At 38.5% G+C, this 16382-nt stretch overlaps 1 long non-coding RNA gene across 1 annotated transcript in view; it reads right to left on the reverse strand.

Moving 5' to 3' along the window:
- Positions 1-6531: 6531 nt before the first annotated feature.
- The window catches only part of LOC132551931 (uncharacterized), a 39366-nt gene continuing 29515 nt past the window's right edge, over positions 6532-16382 (reverse strand). Inside the window, exon 3 of the long non-coding RNA XR_009554311.1 lies at positions 6532-6825. This is a non-coding gene — a long non-coding RNA (uncharacterized LOC132551931). The remainder of the gene's footprint in view (positions 6826-16382) is intronic.

Here is a 16382-nt window from a genome sequence, read left to right on the forward strand (position 1 = left end):
GAAACACTAAGTGTTGTAAATGTTGAACCTTTCCGTACGAAACACTAAATGTTGTAAATGTTAAACCTTCCCGTACGAAACACTAAGTGTTGTAAATGTTGAACCTTTCCGTACGAAACACTAAATGTTGTAAATGTTAAACCTTTCCGTACGAAACACTAATTGTTGTAAATGCTAAACCTTCCCGTACGAAACACTAAGTGTTGTAAATGTTAAACCTTCCCGCACGAAACACTAAGTGTTGTAAATGTCGAACCTTCCCGTACGAAACACTAAATGTTGTAAATGTTAAACCTTTCCGTACGAAACACTAATTGTTGTAAATGCTAAACCTTCCCGTACGAAACACTAAGTGTTGTAAATGTTAAACCTTCCCGCACGAAACACTAAGTGTTGTAAATGTCGAACCTTCCCGTACGAAACACTAAATGTTGTAAACGTTGAACCTTCCCGTACGAAACACTAAGTGTTGTAAATGCTAAACTTTCCCGAACGAAACACTAAGTGTTGTAAATGTTAAACCTTACCGAACGAAACACTAAGTGTTGTAAATGTTGAACCTTCCCGTACGAAACACTAAGTGTTGTAAATGTTGAACCTTCCCGTACGAAACACTAATTGTTGTAAATGTCGAACCTTCCCGTACGAAACACTAAGTGTTGTAAATGTCGAACTTTCCCGTACGAAACACTAAATGTTGTAAATGTTGAACTTTCCCGTACGAAACACTAAGTGTTGTAAATGTTGAACCTTCCCGTACGAAACACTAAGTGTTGTAAATGTTAAACCTTACCGAACGAAACACTAAGTGTTGTAAATGTCGAACCTTACCGAACGAAACACTAAGTGTTGTAAATGTCGAACTTTCCCGTACGAAACACTAAATGTTGTAAATGTTAAACCTTACCGAACGAAACACTAAGTGTTGTAAATGTCGAACTTTCCCGTACGAAACACTAAGTGTTGTAAACGTTAAACCTTACCGAACGAAACACTAAGTGTTGTAAATGTTGAACCTTCCCGTACGAAACACTAAGTGTTGTAAATGTTGAACCTTACCGAACGAAACACTAAGTGTTGTAAATGTCGAACTTTCCCGCACGAAACACTAAATGTTGTAAATGTTAAACCTTACCGAACGAAACACTAAGTGTTGTAAATGTCGAACTTTCCCGTACGAAACACTAAGTGTTGTAAATGTTAAACCTTACCGAACGAAACACTAAGTGTTGTAAATGTTAAGTGTTGTAAATGTTAAACCTTACCGAACGAAACACTAAGTGTTGTAAATGTCGAACCTTCCCGTACGAAACACTAAGTGTTGTAAATGTTGAACCTTACCGAACGAAACACTAAGTGTTGTAAATGTTGAACCTTCCCGTACGAAACACTAAGTGTTGTAAATGTTAAACCTTACCGAACGAAACACTAAGTGTTGTAAATGTTGAACCTTCCCGTACGAAACACTAAGTGTTATAAATGTTGAACCTTACCGAACGAAACACTAAGTGTTGTAAATGTCGAACTTTCCCGCACGAAACACTAAATGTTGTAAATGTCGAACCTTACCGAACGAAACACTAAGTGTTGTAAATGAACTTTTGAAACACTAAATGTTGTAAATGTTAAACCTTACCGAACGAAACACTAAGTGTTGTAAATGTCGAACTTTCCCGTACGAAACACTAAGTGTTGTAAATGTTAAACCTTCCCGTACGAAACACTAAGTGTTGTAAACGTCGAACTTTCCCGTAAGAAACACTAAATGTTCTAAATGTTGAACCTTCCCGTACGAAACACTAAATGTTGTAAATGTTAAACTTGATATTTCATTTAAAAAGACGGTCAAGTTGTCAAAGTTACTGATGAAAGAAAGTAACTATAATGTAGGTCAGCCACAATCTTGCAAAAACAAATTAACGAAACAAGGTACATGCAGACGAAAATGTCGTTTTAGTAACGCCCAGGTATTACTTTGCCCGATTTGAGAATAAACATTTTGGTAAAACAAATATGTTGAAATGCTAAATAAAGGAGAGTGTTGAGGTATTGATGGTCAACATAAGTGGTACAAATGAGCTTGGGTATATCTATTATGATATGATAGACCCCTTCTCATCAACGATAGAAAGTGAGTTGCCAGATTTGAGATTCCACATACAACACAGACCGAAGGTAGAGACTAGAGAGCAAACGATCACAGATTGTAACAGGAAGATCTAACCAGAGGTCTGCCATCGCTTATATAGATATAATTTGTTCCAGATCTCTTAAATTTCACTGGGAAGTTTAAGGTGGCAGAATGTTTTGCATCGGACAGTATGTATCTTAGCATAAATAACAGGTAAAAAGATGTACAAACAAAATAACGCAAAGCGTGACATTAACTTCATATATACTCCAGTAAAAAGATGTACAAACAAAATAACACAAAGCATAACATTAACTTCATATATACTCCAAGTTTACTGGAGTTGAGTTGAACGGTTTTGAAGTTATAGCCCGGGAAAACCTTCGGACAAACGCACGTGCGCACGCACACACGCACAGAGCCCAAATTGATATCCCCCGCAAAAGCGTTTCGTGGGGGATAATAAATCCGTTTAGTGTAGCCTCAAAATTTTATATTCCATTTAGGTCTATCACAAATGTGGGGATCTAAGCAGAAATTATCGTGATTCTAGGCACTGTGAAAAAAACCTGAATACTTGCGTGATTATACCAACTACAGACATCCCGTCATCATAGAAATCACCAGTCCGCCTGAGGAAGCTTAGCTATATGATAGGTAAAAAGCTATGTGTGATAGAGTGATGGAGAAGTGGAACTCTAAATAGCTTTTCTCTCCATTGCTACCGCGTCCATTAGCTTTCTCAATACCTGGTAATATAATACATATATGTCTGCCAACTGACCGTCACCCATAACGCTTTCCACGTGAAATGCATGTACCACGAACCAGCTGTTCTGTTTCCATTTGCCGTCTTTCAACACTCGATTTCGCTGTATCGTCCTCTGCCTTTTCATCAACGTCTTCACTTGCTGACATTTCTCTGTTGTTAAAACATTGCCTTTAGTGTCACGACTGTTGGTAAATGTTATGTAGTTGTACATGTCATTGATTTATCTTGATGTATTGTGTGACACACAAACCTGTTGTTGCTCAAACAAAGATATTTGTGTATTCATTTTACTATATGATTCATTATCATGTCATTGATGTTACCCAGTAATCTATCCAGGGTGAGGCATAATGAAATCACCCACAGTGTTTAATTACGTACATAAATTTCCACGAGTCTATTGTCCTGTGTAACTCACATTGTAGGAATAAAAGCCTCAGTTACTCATTTAAGTATTGAACTGCCGTCAGTTGGCAATCATCAGTGTATGAATGCCAACTGGGCAAAGGCATATTTATGTAGCCCATTAGCGCTTTGTCCAGTTGCATTCATAAGCTACTCTTTAAAATGATTTTTGTACACTCACCCCTCCATCTCTTATCTGAATTCGAATTTCCCGCATTGCGAACAATTTCGTTACAAAGGCCAAATGACGTGTGTGTGTTTTGTTATAGGAGTTTTAGAGTTTGGCCTATCGTATCAGGGCACCCAAAATCGTAACTGCTTCAAGTAAAACAAGCGCGTCGTTTAGGAACGTAATCCCATTAGGAGTTTTAATACCTTCGTAAAATATAAAAGTTAGATTTTTATTGACACGTTTTGTTAGCTTCATTACCGGAGATATGCCCTGGGCTCCCCAAACGAAAAAAAAGGGGGAAGTGAATACTGTTATAAATCAATTTAACAAACAACAAAGGCACGACTTGAGCTATAAATATATTCGTTTTCCTGTACTTATAACACTTGAATGCTCGCGAACAGGATGTACGAGGTGTGTGGTTTGGTATCACCAGGTTAGGCTCTTTGTGTATCACCTATTTCTGCCTGTATACCACCTGTCATACCTCAGTTACTACTCATATATCGTGATATCGTGCCTGTTTTCTTTTATTTCTTCCTTTTTTTAAAGACTGTTCCGCATTGTTTCAATTAAATTCTTACATCATTTTATTTCTTGTTACTACATGTAAATAACCCTCCTTATTTCATTTAATATAATGCCGAGATATTTCCCTGATCTATTCTTTATTTTCTCTGGTCGTATTAAGCATTCCATTTTCCTATCCCTATGCTATCCCGTATGCATATTCTTCCTTACCCCAATCCCGTAGCCCCTTTTTTTGCGTACAATGTAGCGGGTGTAGAAAACAAGAGTCTGATTGAACTAAACTATTCTCATCACCGTGATCCTATAACGTCGAATTGAAACTGCGTGCATTTTTGTCCTTGTGTCTTCTTCCTTTGTACGTGTGTTATGTTATTGTCTACATAGATGTTAGTTTCGTTCCTTCAGTGTCTCGTTATCTCAGTGTCTCGTTCCTTCAGTGTCTCGTTCCCTCAGTGTCTCGTACATTCAGTGTCTCGTTCCTTCATTGTATCGTTACCTCAATGTATCGTTCCCTCATTGTTTCGTTACCTCAGTGTCTCGTTCCCTCAGTGTTTCGTCACCTCAGTGTCTCGTTCCCTTGTTCCCTCAGTGTCTCGTTCACTCAGTATTTCGTTACCTTAGTGTCTCGTTCCCTCAGTGTCTCGTTTTCTCAGAGTCTCGTTCACTCAGTGTCTCGTTCCCCCATTGTCTCGTTACCTCAGTGTCTCGTTCCCTCATTGTCTCATTACCTCAATGTATCGTTCCCTCAGTGTCTCGTTACCTCAGTGTCTCGTTACCTCATTGTCTCGTAACCTCAGTGTCTCGTTCCCTCATTGTCTCCTTCCCTCAATGTATCGTTCCATCAGTGTCTCGGTCCCTCTGTGTTTCGTTACCTCATTGTCTCGTTACCTCAATGTATCGTTCCCTCAGTGTCTCGTTCCCTCAGTATCTCGTTCCCTCAGTGTTTCGTTACCTCAGTGTCTCGTTCCCTCGTTCCCTCAGTGTCTCGTTCCCTCGTTCCGTCAGTGTCTCGTTCCCTCGTTCCCTCAGTGTCTCATTCCCTATACGTGCTTAGTCCACTATAAATGTTTTTTCATAGTACATTTTTCATTCCATTTACGTGTGTTATTCAATGTGTCATGTATGAGTGCCATTCATAGTGTCATGTACTGTGGGTCCTTGATTGTGTCATGTACGTGTGTCATTCATTGCGTCATGAACGTGTTTCATTCATTGTGTCATATACATGTGTCATTCATTGTGTCATGTACGTGTGTCATCCATTGTGTCAAGTAAGTTCGTTATTCATTGTGTCATATACGTGTGTCATTCATTGTGTCAAGTTAGTTCGTTATTCATTGTGTCATATACTTGTTTCATTCAATGCGTCAAGTAAATTCGTTATTCTTTGTGTCATGTATGTGTGTTATTCACGTCTTCACTCAGATCACGAGTCCTGAATTTCATCTCTATTCTACATTGTACGACCCCTATAACTAACGTTGTAACTTTTATACTACAGCAGACATATACACTAAGGGGTTCGTTTATACGATGCTGCAGTTTGCATCAAAATGGTCTCATGCCGATAGCTGGAAGTCTTTGAACGGAGGAACAGAACAAGTAAGATCCACGTGGCAACCATTGAGAGAATTCAATGGTTATGCTGCTAACCATCTGGTATTTACGAGAACTGTTCAGGCTTTCAGATCAAAGGGATCAGCAATGTCGGAAAGGTCTAAATTAGTTACTATAAAACAGGTATACACAATTACATATTAATCTTTACGACCCTGAATAAAACTATCTCTGTTTTTATAAACTACTAGAATCAGTGAGGAAGTTACAATTATGTTTACTACTGAAGGGTAACAATCACTTCTGCACTTTTTACAGACGGTAACGACGGAGCGTTTTAACAAACAAGAGAGAAGATACAGGCTTTCTGTGTGTAAGCATTGGCATATACCTAACGTGTAGTTAGTATATGTGATGAAGAAAGGGATTGGGTTCTTGTGAGGTCAAACTAAAACGTAATTTTCAGTTATTTTGTGACCATTAAATGTAAAGGGTCATCAGGTGTACTTACAAAAGAAGTAAAATTATTTGGTAAAAAAATCCAAGGAAACTAGAATTCGTTGTATTTATGATAAAAATACAGATAGAAAGGAATTAGATCAAGTGATGAATATTTGGTATTTTGGTGTTTTGCTTCAGAACTAACAGCAAGGATATAAGATTTAACGAACAATGCGAGTATGACGCGCAGAATTACGAGACATAACAAACAACAGGGGACTAAGTAAAGGACGAGACACCGATAACTGTGTTGTGGGTCTCTGTTTTATAAAGGACGAGACACTGATAACTGTGTTGTGGGTCTCTGTTTTATAAAGGACGAGACACTGATAACTGTGTTGTGGGTCTCTGTTTTATAAATGACGAGACACTGATAACTGTGTTGTGGGTCTCTGTTTTATAAAGGACGAGACACTGATAACTGTGTTGTGGGTCTCTGTTTTATAAAGGACGAGACACTGATAACGGTATCGTGGGATTTTGTTTTATAAAGAATGAAATATTTATAAACAGGTCCTGTCGGCCTCCGTTTTACTATTACTAACTTGCTATATCACTTGATAGCTGTCCACTTAGAAAAATAGTTTCGAATAATTGTCTGAACTAAACGTAGAAGACAATAAGTGTCTGCGACCAAAGCAAGAATAGAGAACCCAATTACTGGCACGGCTTGGTCCGTCTCTTTGTCTGACTTCTCTTAGACAAATAAATAGGCTTCATTGAGCAAGATCCCAGCACAGCTCTGACGTCACACATCTGAAAAAAGAAAAAGAATAATTTTTCAAACGATAGTACTGATATCATGGAATGTTCGCCAATCATGTTTTGGTGGAATTAAATGGTGGAGTTATATTTCGATTTCGTGTAAAATCCGAGACAATCCCAAATAAGATGATGTCATAATGTGTTTATTGTACGAAGATGAAATGTATCCCCTTCAATGTACATGGTGAACACCGTCAAGTCTGATTCTGAATATCGTCAAATCCCGTCATTTCACACTGGTAAAATTGTCAAATATCCGTCATTTCACACTTGTAACATCGTCAAATCCCGTCATTTCACACTGGTAACATCGTCAAATTCCCTTCACTACACATTGCTCAAGTCAAGTTCTCTTTACCACACACGGTGTACAAAGTCAAGTTCCCTTCTCTACACACGGTATACAACGTCAAGTGCCCATCTTTACACGGAGTGTACAACGTCAGTTTTAACTAGACTATTCATTTCACTACACACGGTGTACGACGTCAACGTCCCCTTCTCTACACACGGTGTACAACGTCCAACTTCCCCTTCTCTACACACGGTGTACAACGTCCAACTTCCCCTTCTCTACACACGGTGTACAATGTCCAACTTCCCCTTCTCTACACACGGTGTACAATGTCCAACTTCCCCTTCTCTACACACGGTGTACAACGTCCAACTTCCCCTTCTCTACACACGGTGTACAACGTCCAACTTCCCCTTCTCTACACACGGTGTACAAAGTCAAGTTCCCTTCTCTACACACGGTATACAACGTCAAGTGCCCTTCTTTACACGGAGTGTACAACGTCAGTTTTAACTAGACTATTCATTTCACTACACACGGTGTACAATGTCCAACTTCCCCTTCTCTACACACGGTGTACAATGTCCAACTTCCCCTTCTCTACACACGGTGTACAACGTCCAACTTCCCCTTCTCTACACACGGTGTACAACGTCAAGTCCCCTTCTCTACACACGGTGTACGACGTCAACGTCCCCTTCTCTACACACGGTGTACGACGTCAACGTCCCCTTCTCTACACACGGTGTACGACGTCAACGTCCCCTTCTCTACACACGGTGTACAACGTCCAACTTCCCCTTCACTACACACGGTGTACAATGTCAAAATAAACGTGTCCTAATATTAAACATTACATTTACGTAAGATATAAGTTGTCCAGTGCTTGTCTATCAGTTGTACCTTTGCTAAGCCATGATGTTAAGCTATGGTTAAAACAAACGGCTATGTAGAAAGACCAGCGAAGTGATCAACAAATCTTCAAATGGACCAAATCAGTAACTAGACTATTTGCCCTGGCTCTAATTTCAATTTCTAGTCAAGAAGCTCTGTTCTCGTGATGTGATCTGTCGATATATCCGAAGTCTTCCCCACAAATCTACCGTTGATGACGTTTGATTGGCTGTAATGTCCAGGCTTAGTGGCATGGTCGTTCTCACTAAGAGGTGGACATTAAGTATAGCACATTAACCGTCAAAATCGCATTTGCGCGTGCATGCAATTGCAGAGGTGGAGTTCCACACACTAAGTATACTAAACAGACACAGGAAGAAGAACATTCAGTGATGTTGTTTTTAATTCGCTGGAGACTAATTCGAAATATTTGGCTAAGTTATATACAAAAGATAAAACCATTTGTAGAGCAGGTTCTGAAAGAACTAAAATGACCACATTTTGATAAATCCATAGTTAGCGTGTTCTTTGACCATCGATTTGAATGCCGATGTGTATGAACCCATATAGAGATTATATAGGATTTGTAAGGTGGCATTGTTAGCAGTTTTAGGACATGTGACAAGCAAACAGTTCCCCGAAGAGTTGGACAAACAAGCTCCAGGGGGCGTATCGATCGCTTGATCACGAGAAAACGTTTCGGATGCCGATTACCGGTATGAACATGTAAAAGGCCATATGGCCAGTCTGACCACACAACAGCACGTGTAGAGCAGGTCCTTGACATTCGTTTAATCAAACTTATATGAAGAGACCCGAGGACCTATTGCTCTGCAGTTTAATGGAATGCACATGAAACGTGCGCGTATATAACTTATGTCAAACATGCAGTGACGAGCGCACGTGTGCTTTTTGCTTCGGGAGAACTATGCCAAGCATATGCTAATTATTAATATTGCCTATTTCACATACAATTGCCGAAGACGTGTATAGCGATATCACCAGCTAACAAGGTCAGTACGTTACCGAACCTGTCAAAGTCATTAATGGAAAATAAATCCCACAGCATCATTATTGTACTTGATTGTACACGTGTGAAAAAAAAAACATATTAAATATTACTATCTAAAGGTGTACAGTCTTCTCAGAGTGGGGAGTAGATTAGAGTTACCTCCCTTCCTTTGTTGTCAGCCATTGTCTCAGATGACATAGGCGTTGGCTCCTTCACAATAACAGTCTTGACATCAAATATGTTCGTGCTGTGATGGGTTAGACACGCTACAGCTTGAACCTCCCCTGACACATGTACCGTTAACCTCAAGGGACCCGTGACCCTTAAAGTTCATCACACACCTATAATTGAATACAGGGTATGAAGACATTGTGCCAAGTGAAATGCCTTAAGAGTCTGGCGAATACGTCAGCAGAGTAACTCACCTCACTAATTACCTATTAATACTGAGTAACCAATGGCTTGGGTCGAAAGGACCTTACGGCCTTTAATCCTCGGGTCATCATCACAACTTAATTACATTGTACCTTGTAGCATATGCCCGTAAAAAAATATACACGACTTGTGATGAACTATACATCGAGTAAGTTTTTATTTAGTACACCCTAGTGTAGAATAGATGACATTTTCTATGGATAAATGACTGTTTTGTATGGTAGTGTCACAAGGTAATGCCAGAATGGATGACCAACACCGTGTTTTACAATGATTGTTTTTGTCAAAAAGTCCACCTTTATTCTCTTTCATAAAAGTCCATGAAATAAAAAAAAAAATAAAATAAACAGACGACATGTAAATGCGTGACATCAAACATGGCGACACATCTAAACCTCTATCAGAAAATAAGAACTGATTTTCCGGCATGAACTAGACCTGAGGAAAGGCCTCTTCCTTCCGAAGTTAACATGGTGTTTTGGTGTTTTTTTACTAGGTTAAGAACAGTAATACCAGGGTAAGTTCCACGTGGTTCTGACAGATGACGACCATTTGTGACAACACGCTCGGGGTTATTGTCATTTTACGATACGCGTTGAGAAATGTTGATGCGATATTTCTATATAACATACCATGTCATTACAGTAACGAGTTCTCTAACAAATTCATCACAAACAGTCATCATTACCAGAATGAACAGCATGCATGGAAGTTGATACTGTGATAAAGGGATTTGTGTCCCGTTCGAGTGGAATCCATGTATCTTGTTGATGTGACCGCTAACATCCCTGCTTGATCAATAAGAATTCTTAAGCACATTGATGCATTGGACTCCAGTTTTCATAAGCTTCTCCTTACCATGTCGCGCACCGCTGTAATAATAGCCTAATAAAAACCTATCACATTGCATAGAACAAATCGGAGACATGCAACGCATGTGCACGATCAAACGGCGTTAAATTATGATCGAGGACGCAATCAGAACCTGGCATTTGTGGATTAATGTTGTTTAAGAAGATGACAAAAATGAAAAGCTATTAGCGATAAGGACAAGGAAACGGATAACAGATGGTGAGGGTACAGCCGAGGACCTCGTGATTGCTGTATATAGAAGGCTCTTGCAGCGTTGTGACAGCCAGACTACAGACCGATAAGAAAGTGAGGACACGTAGCGTACTTGTGGAAGTGATGAGGGACTGTCATCCTATGGTTTCATTTTATCTCTAGGGATGTAAACAGAACCAGATGAATCCTACTTTGACGTATCTCTTCATCAATTCATTCCACAAGTGCCGAACGGCGAAAATGCTAGCCTTTCTGTTTTTCATATCTTTTTGCAGAAAGGATTATGTATTGGTTGAGCAGCATCAATGTCAGGTGTCGAAACAAGTCTTCTGTTAATGCTAAAACCAGCAATGTTATAACATTGTGTAAAAGCTATACGAATTTAACTAGTGTCTTACCCTGTCCATATATAACTAGTGTCTTACCCTGTCCATATATAACTAGTGTCTTACACTGTACAGATATCACTAGTGTCTTACCCTGTCCATATATAACTAGTGTCTTACCCTGTCCATATATAACTAGTGTCTTACCCTGTCCATATATAACTAGTGTCTTACCCTGTCCATATATAACTAGTGTCTTACCCTGTCCATATATAACTAGTGTCTTACCCTGTCCATATATAACTAGTGTCTTACCCTGTCTATATATAACTAGTGTCTTACCCTGTCCATATATAACTAGTGTCTTACCATGTCTATATATAACTAGTGTCTTACACTGTACAGATATCACTAGTGTCTTACACTGTACATATATCACAAGTGTCTTACACTGTCCATATATAACTAGTGTCTCACACTGTACAGATATCACAAGTGTCTTCACTGTACATATATCACTAGTGTCTTACACTGTACAGATATCACTAGTGTCTTACACTGTACAGATATCACTAGTGCCTTCACTGTACAGATATCACTAGTGTCTTACACTGTACAGATATCACAAGTGTCTTACACTTTAAAGATATCAATAGTGTTTTACACTGTTCAGATATCACTTGTGTCTTACACTGTACAGATATCACTAGTGTCTTACACTGTACAGATAGCACGGGTGTCTTACACTGTACAGATAGCACGGGTGTCTTACACTGTACAGATAGCACGGGTGTCTTACACTGTACAGATATCATTAGTATCTTACACTGTACAGATATCAATAATGTCTTCACTGTACAGATACCACAAGTGTCTTACACTGTACATATATCACTTGTGTCTTAAACTGTACAGATATCACTAGTGTCTTACACTGTACAGATAGCACGGGTGTCTTACACTGTACAGATATCACTAGTGTCTTACACTGTAGAGATATCACAAGTGTCTTACACTTTACAGATATCAATAGTGTTTTACACTGTTCAGATATCACTTGTGTCTTACACTGTACAGATATCACTAGTGTCTTACACTGTACAGATAGCACTTTAAAGATATCAATAGTGTCTTACACTGTACAGATATCATTAGTATCTTACACTGTACAGATATCAATAATGTCTTCACTGTACAGATATCACAAGTGTCTTACACTGTACATATATCACTAGTGTCTTACACTGTACAGATATCACAAATGTCTTCACTGTACAGATACCACAAGTGTCTTACACTGTACATATATCACTTGTGTCTTAAACTGTACAGATATCACTAGTGTCTTACACTGTACAGATAGCACGGGTGTCTTACACTGTACAGATATCACTAGTGTCTTACACTGTAGAGATATCACAAGTGTCTTACACTTTACAGATATCAATAGTGTTTTACACTGTTCAGATATCACTTGTGTCTTACACTGTACAGATATCACTAGTGTCTTACACTGTACAGATAGCACGGGTGTCTTACACTGTACATATATCATTAGTATCTTACACTGTACAGATATCAATAATGTCTTCACTGTACAGATATCACAAGTGTCTTACACTGTACATATATCACTAGTGTCTTACACTGTACAGATATCACAAATGTCTTCACTGTACAGATACCACAAGTGTCTTACACTGTACATATATCACTTGTGTCTTAAACTGTACAGATATCACTAGTGTCTTACACTGTACAGATAGCACGGGTGTCTTACACTGTACAGATATCACTAGTGTCTTACACTGTAGAGATATCACAAGTGTCTTACACTTTACAGATATCAATAGTGTTTTACACTGTTCAGATATCACTTGTGTCTTACACTGTACAGATATCACTAGTGTCTTACACTGTACAGATAGCACGGGTGTCTTACACTGTACAGATATCATTAGTATCTTACACTATACAGATATCAATAATGTCTTCACTGTACAGATATCACAAGTGTCTTACACTGTACATATATCACTAGTGTCTTACACTGTACAGATATCACAAATGTCTTCACTGTACAGATACCACAAGTGTCTTACACTGTACATATATCACTTGTGTCTTAAACTGTACAGATATCACTAGTGTCTTACACTGTACAGATATCACAAGTGTCTTACACTGTACAGATATCACAAGTGTCTTACACTGTACAGATATCACAAGTGTCTTACACTGTACAGATATCACAAGTGTCTTACACTTTACAGATATCATTAGTATCTTACACTGTACAGATACCACTAGTGTCTTACACTGTACAGATATCACTAGTGTCTTACACTGTACAGATATCACAAGTGTCTTACACTTTACAGATATCATTAGTATCTTACACTGTACAGATATCACAGGTGGCTTACGCTGTACAGATATCACTAGTGTCTTACACTGTACACATATCACTAGTGTCTTACACTGTACACATATCACTAGTGTCTTACACTGTACAAATATCATAAGTATCTTACACTGTATATACATACTCAGCCCTTGCGTTTTTTATATCACCAGTGTCTTACAGTGTCTATTTAAACTCGTGGCTTACGATTTGAATATTACTAGTGTCTTACCGTGTCTAGATATACTTACGTTTTTAATATTATTACTTTATCACATGAAACACGACATAACCGCAATATATAGGAACTGAAAGAAAGGTATGAATCCTTTTTGTTCTCATTGCATCTTTTATTTAAATGGTGTTTAACACGACTTGGTGAGAGAACGACTGAGGCTTCAAAATCAAAATAATGATACCTTTACTACTCAGGGATATTTCTCAATAGTGTAAAAACCACACCCAACAACAGTGTGCGCACGGTTATTACAACTGTAATTGCATGTAACACACTCATGGAAAAAGAGAGAGAAGGAGAAAGTAATTTGTCTCCAGATCAAACTTTGATACAATACATAAGCCAGATATCACGTAAAATGTTTCAGCTCTCTAGCTGTAGTCTTTGTTTTGGAGTCATGCGCCCATCGACATTGATATTTATCAGCTAATGCTATTCAAAAAGCTGGTATTTTCAAACATCGTAATCATTTTACGTTTCTTCAATAGAAACGAAAGAGATAGGAGATCAATTTGTCCTGGAATTCCGTGGTTGTGATTGATTACAAAATGGCGTCAGATCAGTTTTATAGGTGTCCCCCACGTATAAGCTTGGTCTATAATGTGACGACGTATCGCCAGTCTGGTGACAGTTGTGTGTAGCTTGTCTTCAAGACTTCACCATGATTACAATGCAACAGCATTATCTTTACGTATATAATCAATGAGTTTCCTGAGCTTTGTAGTGTACAATTGCCAACTTCGTAAGTCGGTGATAGGAGCTGGATCTTTCTAATCATACGACACACATAGATAATAACAAAAAAAACAGTATTATGAAAGAACTTCACAGAACACATAGAATTTTATATAGAAATAACTTATGTAGATAGTTCCTGTAGGGCACTGTTATCAGCATCGACTATTCCTTGTATAAACATCCATTATCAAGCATGTTTATATGGGTTGACGTTCTCGATTATCAGCCTGTGGCTAAAAACAAAATGTATTTTGCTATCTTAAAGTAGATATATGGTGGATTAATCTTTATCATTTTCAAAAATATTCCCCAAAGTGCACGTTGTAATAAAAATTGACGTATGATGTATTTTTTGCGAAACAGTAATGCATTCGATCAGCATGTCTCAAGTTTTTTGTTTTGTTTTGTTTTTCTCGTTTTTCCGGGGTTTCATTTTCTACTAAAGCAATGTTCATAGTGTCAAGTGAGATACCCAAAGAGGAAGATAAAGACCAGAATGCGAGAACAGCACTAACCATGACATAGTCTACAACACTTTATGTATTTAAATGGTAATTTCATCATTACACTTAAACCATGACATAATGTCTACAGCAACACCATAAATCACCTAAATATTTTCATTCTAGGTATCTCCTATTTGAATTAGCCCAAATGTCTTTTTGATGTGTTGAAACTGCTATCATAAAGCCAACGCCTCGCCAAGATGTCCACTGAAACTTAAAGTTCTTTAGCACGATAGGAAAACGTTAAATCAAACCTAAACAGTTCATGAAAAACACCTAAAAACACACACATGTACTCCTAAACAAATCCATGACGTACTTGCTAAATTGTTAAATGTTGTAAACAGAAACGACAGACTTTAAAAGATCACCCATAGGCCTATTGGAATCGCATATAGCTTTTCGCACGTATTGAGTGTTTGTACACTAGGTGCAAAGCAAATTAGCCGAATACCAAAACAAAACAAAGTCGATTTTTTTTGCAGCCTACGGCCAATAAACACACAGAGTGTGTACTTATTAAACAGCAACGTGTGGTAAGCTATCAAATACATGTGACGTCACAACATGACAGAAAGTCTGCGTATGGTTCTTCAAGTACAAAATAGCAAAACGAAAGTATCGACACAGCATTTACAGGGAAGAATTCATAACATTGTTGCATCAAGAAAACTTTCACATCCTTTGGTATTCTCTCTGCCGTTCCTAAGATTTTCTACCGTACAACCAATATGTGTGTATTCAAAATATCATCATCCAACCCCGAACGTCCTTCCGCGTGTCAGATATCTGAACATACCTGTTACCCCTGCGTGAACTTAGACCCCCATAGTGTATACAAAGACTATGACAATAGTTCTCAATTTCCGACTGTACGTCTAGAAGAAACATCTTTTCCTGTTACTTCCGTTTGTTTTTCCGTCAACGAACGGAAGGATATCTGTATAGGAAAGGAACCAGAGACTTCAATCAAGCTTGCAAGTCTTTTATCACCACAAGAAGTCTCCGACACGCAATCAATAAAGGGAGGCCAGCCAACTTCCCGGAAGCCACCGAATTCAATCTAGGACGATGTTTGGAGAAATAAGTGGATTTCAAGGGAAAACAAAAGCGAATGATATACAGAATTTCAGTCGTATTTCCTGTGTTGTCGACAACTCTGTTGTGTCCCCATAGGTATGCTTGCATTACCATCCGATACCTCTGACGTGTGTATTCGGGTGCGTTCGTTTCATATATGTAGTTATCCAGCTATGGTGTGCGTTCGTACAGCAGCAACAAGTCCTTATCACGTTGTTGAAGTAATAACGAAATTGACAATGATTCAACGACTCCATCATGTTGCAAATAAATCAGCACAGACCATGAATTGGATTGGATTCCATTTCCCATTCGTTGATGAAACGAGAGCTGGTTCTCGTAATGACACGAGATGGTACTTGCCGTCTTTGATAATCAGAGAGAAGCCTGATATTGTCGACAGAGAAAGAATAACTGTTGTTACAAGGACAACTTCGTCACGAGCTGTAGATTGTAGTGGGGTGCATGGTTTACAAAGCACGCCATCCTACCGATAACTTGATCAAGTAATAAAACTCGAAAAATATCTTTTAAAATTACTCGAACAGATGTTCG

This window comes from Ylistrum balloti, unplaced genomic scaffold (genome assembly GCF_031769215.1).
Source record: "Ylistrum balloti isolate Yb309-2 unplaced genomic scaffold, AGI_CSIRO_Ybal_v1 Utg370226, whole genome shotgun sequence".
In the NCBI taxonomy this organism is placed as follows: Eukaryota; Metazoa; Mollusca; class Bivalvia; order Pectinida; family Pectinidae; genus Ylistrum; species Ylistrum balloti.